We start from the raw sequence: 6,000 nt of genomic DNA on the forward strand, positions 1-6,000 counted from the left end.
AATTGTAGTGGTGCTGCTTGGAAGGCAGATGTTAAAAGAAAATGTAACATTTGTCACACTAAAGTAGTTATTACAAACACAATCTTTAGTTTAAAGAAATCTACTTTATTAGAAGAAAATAAGGTACAATATATTTTGCTGCATGACCATGGTGACTTTGCACTACCAGTAAAACAATTGAGACAAATTTCACAGCATGAGCTTAAATGATTGATGATGGGTAAGACTCAGTTATGTTTAATCATTATAATGATAAGTATTATTAAGCTCTTCATATGTCCGGTTTTCTGCCTCTTTTTTGCCTTATAAAAAAGACTGAACCAATCAACCAGTATGACGTCCAATTTGTAATACACTTATTTTGTATTTGTACAGTGTTAAGCATGTAATTTAAAAAAAAAAGTTTATAATATGCATGGCATTAACAGGAAGAATGTTTAATTGGGAAATTTTTCATAAATTCTGTTTCTTTTAAAATGTACTGCATTCCATTCCTGAATAATACAAATATATATATTTTGGAACAGTATTTTCAGTTTCATTTTATAAAGTTCTGAGGGAGAAGATGTTATGATTCGGTGAACGGTGTCAAACAATCCCAACTGTGTTTAGGCTCACAGCTCTCAGTGATGTGTCAGATCCTTGCAATAGAAGCATGTTTTGCAGGAATGAGTGGGAACCCAGTGTGCCTGTAGCTTTCTTTATTTCTGTTTTGTTGAGTGACAGAAAAAAAGGCCTATTAAGCATGTATGGCATATCTAATCGGCTACATAATACACACCAAACCAAGCTGTGATATGAGGTCAAACAAATATAAATCCGGAGGGCGCTTTCACAGGACGCAATGACACTCAGACTCATTACATCATTCCATATTCCCCTCTGTTTTAGATGCAGTACACAGTTTTATTGTCCAGAGCAGTCGTTTTCAAACCTGTCCTGGAGACTATGAAACATTGAAACAAGTAGGCCTGCTTTAGTTTTGCATAATACAATCTACATTAATACTTGTTCAAAACAACCACTTCAGTAAAGTTATACAAATATATTAGATCAAATTAGTCCAGAATCAACTTTGTGTTGCTACCCATGATCACATTCAGGATCAGCTAATTAGCTTCTGTTGCCTCAGCAAGCGATCTGTGTCAATCTGTCTGTTATATTTACTGTTGTCTGTCTCATATATATATCTAAACATTATGGCGAAACAATTGCACAGACTCTGTGTTTCTCCCTGCTCGAGTTATTTAACGGGTGGGGACACACACAAGCTTTGTGTGATTTGTTTGGGAGTAGAGCATGCGGTGTCAGCCTTCGAGGGGGCTGATTGCCAACATTGTGAGAAGCTTTCGCTTCGCATGCTCCGCTCCCGCCTGTCACTTTTCGAGGAAAGTGTTCAGGTTTGCGGTTTTCAGGGTGCAGAATGCATTCCTGGGGATCGCAAATGGATCTCTTTACAGTGGAAACGGGTCTGAGGATCTTTTCTCCTCCCTTTCCCGAGGGATCCATTGCTCTCTCTCCGGTATCGGTAGCCGGCGCCGCGGTTACTTCCGCCCGGGGAGAGAGACCAATGCTTCACTCCTCGGAGGTAGAAATGCTTGAAAGTGACACAATCACGGGGGAAGAGGATCTCTTTCCCCAGTGTATGAGTAGCTGATGGAGGTGATTACTAAGGCTGTAGATAAATTAAATATTGTGTGGCCAGCAGATAAAAGGGGCGCTCGTCCTAAAAATAAAAATAAATTAAACAAGTGCTTCCTTCCCCCTATTGTTTCACCCCCATCACGGCGCCTTCGATTTTTTCCTGATCTGCACAGCGAGATGTCTAGATCATGGGAAAACCTTACTCATCTTGTATCAGCCCCCAAGTTCAGGTATATTCAGATATTAGGGGGTTGAGAGAGTATGGATATGGGGCAATGCCCCGGGTAGAATAGACGCTTGCGAGCTATCTGTCTCCCGGTTCAGCATCGTCCCTGAAGGCGCCAGCTTTTCTCACTAAACCATTAAAGAAAACTACTTCTAATCTAGTGGGAAAAGCATATATGGCAGTGGGTCAAGCTGGAGCCTGCTTACACACTATGGCAGTGTTACAAGCATATCAGGCTGACCTGCTGGGGAATTTGGACATAGGTGAGGGAGTTAAGCCCGATGGGGTTCGAGAACTTCGTCGGGCCACAGATTTATCTCTCAGGGCTTATTAAGGAGACCACCAGAGCAATCAGGCGGTCTATGGCAGCCCTTGTGGCCACTGAGAGACACATATGGCTCAATTTGACGGAGATCAAGGAGAAAGATACAGCTATTTTTCTTGATGCTCCCATCAATCCTTCTGGTCTCTTCGGCGACAAGGTTATTTCGTTCGTCGAGAGTCTCCAGGAGAACAAATTACAGAGGCGGTTAAAATATCTCTCCCTCGCTATGTCCACCCCTGGGGCTGCTGGGCGTGAACAGCTCCAGCCGTCTAGATTCTCTTTCGCAGCACAGCAGCCAAAGCCTTCGAAGCAGAAGCCGGTTCCGAGGGCCGTTCTTCATGCTGAGAAGGCTTCGGCTCAAAAGAAATGGCGCCATCGACGTCAGACCAGTGACGGCAGCCCCAACCGGGGTGGAACGGTGTACACCTCAGTATACGGTGCCCGTTCCATCTCGGTGTCCTCACGAGACCGTTCTGCCAACCCCGCCACCCTTGGTGCTTCGGGGCGCAGCGGTCTCCAGCAAGCCTTTGGCGCAGTTTCAACTCGACATTGCGTCAGACTCGCGCCCTTCGAAAACAGTCAGTTCGGGTAGTTACTGCCAGTATGCTTCAGGTCCCCGGACTGGCTGTCTCAACTGCACCAGAGGCCAGCCTCGAGGGGCTGGTTCCCTTGGTAGATTTTTTGGCAGCGTGGAAGCTACTGCCAAATATATCTCTATGGGTCCTGCAGTTAGTAGCAAGAGGCAGATTCCAGTTTGGTTCTCGTCCTCCAGGCTATACCGGGGTGTTGCTCAAGGTAGTGCATCCCGAGCAGGCTCTGGTAATGCAGCAAGAGGTAAAGGCCCTGTTAGCGAAGGAAGCTATAGAACAGGTGTACTCACCCGACATTGCGTCGGATCTTTACAGCCATTATCTCATTTTTCCAAAAAAGGACGAAGAGCTGCGTCATTTTCTAAATCTTATTCTGTTGGAGTGTTCGGTGCTGGAACTCAAGTCCATGTTGCTGACACTCAAACAGATCGTGACTCAAACCAGATCCAAGGACTGGTTTGTCACGATAGATCTGAAAGATGCATACTTCCATATCTCCATCCTCCCTCAGCACAGGAAGTTCCTGAGGTTTTCTTTCAGGGGCAAAGAACAGCAGTATCAGGCACTTCCTTTCGGTCTAGCTCCATCATCCCACACATTCCCGAAGTGCGTAGATGCAGCTCTGGCCCCATCCAGGCTGCAGTGCATACGCATTCTGAATTGCATAGACAACTGGCTGATTCTAGCGGAATCAGAACAGTCAGCGGTTTGGCATCGAGATGTCGTCCTCGCTCATATGCGAAGGTTGGGGTTGAGGCTCAATTCCAAGAAGAGTGTGCTTTCTCAAGTACAGAGGACAACTTTTCTTGGAGTGGTTTGGGATTCAGTCACGATGCGAGCCGTTCTGTCACGCGGCAGTATCCACGCGCCTTGGTTATATGGAGGAAACACTGGTTCTTGTCCCAGGTTCCGGTGTTGGGAGCTCTTTGACATCGAGTTGCTATCTCGACAGATGCTTCCCTAACCGGCTGGGGAGCTGTATTGGAAGGCCGCTCAGCTCAGGGCTTGTGGAGGAGTCATCATCTCTCTTGAAACATATGTTGCCTAGAGATGATGGTCGTCTTCAATGCGTTGAGACATCTCCTCCCAGACCTGAGGGGCCATCATGTGTTGCTCTGGACAGACAACACGCTGGTGGCCTCTTATTTTTGGTCCCTCAGGAAAATACGCTCTCTGAGGGGAGTGTATATTCCAGGGGGACAGAATATGGGAGCAGACACCCTGTCTAGGCAGGGGCTGAGGCCAGGGGACTGGAGACTCCACCCCGAGGCGGTGGAGCAAATATGGGAGGTTTACTACCAGGCACAATTGGATCGGTTTGCGTCTCAGTACACGACGCGCTGTCCACTTTGGTTCTCCCTCCCTCAACCAGCCCCCTTGGGGCTGGATGCTATGGTGCAGACATGGCTGAGGCTACGTCTGTACGCAATTCCCCCTGTTACTCTGCTCCCGGGAGTTCTGGAGATAATCCGCCAGGATGGAAAAAGCCTACTGCTAGTAGCACCACGCTGGCCAAGCTGAATTTGGTTTGCGGACCTAATTCTTCTCCTCAACGGCCCTCCCTTGGAGATCCCGATCAGGAGAGACCTTCCATCTCAGGCAGGGGGCGCAATATCGCACCCCCGGCAGGGGATTTGGAAACTGTGGGTTTGGCCCCTGAGGGGGCCCAACTCATAGAGAGTGGTCTCTCAACCGAGGTTGTTGAGACCATTCTAAGCTCCAGAGCTCCCGCTACGAGGAAACTTTATGCACTAAAATGGAGAGTTTGCACTTCTTGGTGTCACTAGCGTCAGTGGGATCCAGTTAACTGTTCAGTGAACACAGTACTTGAGTTTCTGCAAGAGTGCTTTACGTCAGGGTTATGTCCATCCACGCTCAAGGTATACGTGGCTGGCATAGCGGCTTTCCACGCCCTGGTGGGTGGTACATCGTTGGGTCGAGACCTCCTGATCACACGTTTCCTTCATGGCACATTGAGACTGAGGCCTGCAACTCGCACTAGGGTGCCGGCTTGGGACCTTGCAATAGTTTTAGAAGGCCTCTCTAGGGCTCCATTCGAGCCCTTAGATGCCCCAGCATCTTTCTGCTAGCTATTTCGCCCCTCAAAAGAGTCGGAGACCTTCAGGCCCTTTCGGTTTCCCCCACTTGCCTTGAGTTCGCACCGGGGATGGTCAAGGCATTCTTATATCCAAAACAGGGATATCCAACAATGCAATAACATCTTCCTGTCTGAGAGAGATAAGAAGGCAAATCACTTAAAATCTCAGAATCACTTAATAATAATAATAATTAATTCATCACATTTATATAGCGCTTTTCTCGCCACTCAAAGCGCTTTACATAGAAGGGGGAATCTCCTCAACCACCACCAATGTGCAGCATCCACCTGGATGATGCGACGGCAGCCATATTGCGCCAGAACGCCCACCACACACCAGCTTACTGGTGGAGAGGAGACATAGTGATGAAGCCAATTGGTATATATATACATGGGGATGATTAGGAGGTCATGATGGAAAGAGGCCATTGGGCAAATTTGGCCAGGATGCCAGGGTTACACCACTACTCTTTCAAAGACATACTGGGATTTTTTGTGACCACAGAAAGTCAGGGCCTCGGTTTAACGTCTCATCCTAAGGATGAGACGTTAAGCATCCCAGTTGGCATCCCATTAATATCCAATCATGTGACTAAGAACGAGTTTGGAGAGACTAAAACCTAAAGACTCTTAGACTGAGTCTGTTAAAGTGCACAATAGCAAGGGAAAAGTCTGAGTGAGAGTCCTTGTGATAAGTGCATTTTCCCAAACACGTTGGATGTAAATTTGGCCCCTAGGTATGGAAGCATATGGGTAGCAATATTCTATTTGAAATGTAATATGCAAAATGACAATGCAATATATAAAATGGCATTGCATTCTGTATTTAAATTTACATTTTACATTACCATTCTAGCAACGTTTGGTGCAAAATGAAAATGAAAATGAAATTAGATAATTTACATTTGCTATTTCATACACTAGTTTTAATATGCATTATTGAAACGCTTTATAAGTTGCAAAATGAAAATGAAAATGCATTACAGAAATGATTAGATATGTGTAGCATGTTCAAGCAAAAACTATGGCAAAATGATCATTCAAATGTTATTTTTCTTAATTGAATTTACACTCACAGTCAAGACACTTGCGATTGCATTTTCATGAAATGTCCCGC

This window comes from Rhinichthys klamathensis, unplaced genomic scaffold (genome assembly GCF_029890125.1).
Source record: "Rhinichthys klamathensis goyatoka isolate OS25496 unplaced genomic scaffold, OSU_Roscu_1.1 h1tg000297l_1, whole genome shotgun sequence".
Classification (NCBI taxonomy): Eukaryota; Metazoa; Chordata; class Actinopteri; order Cypriniformes; family Leuciscidae; genus Rhinichthys; species Rhinichthys klamathensis.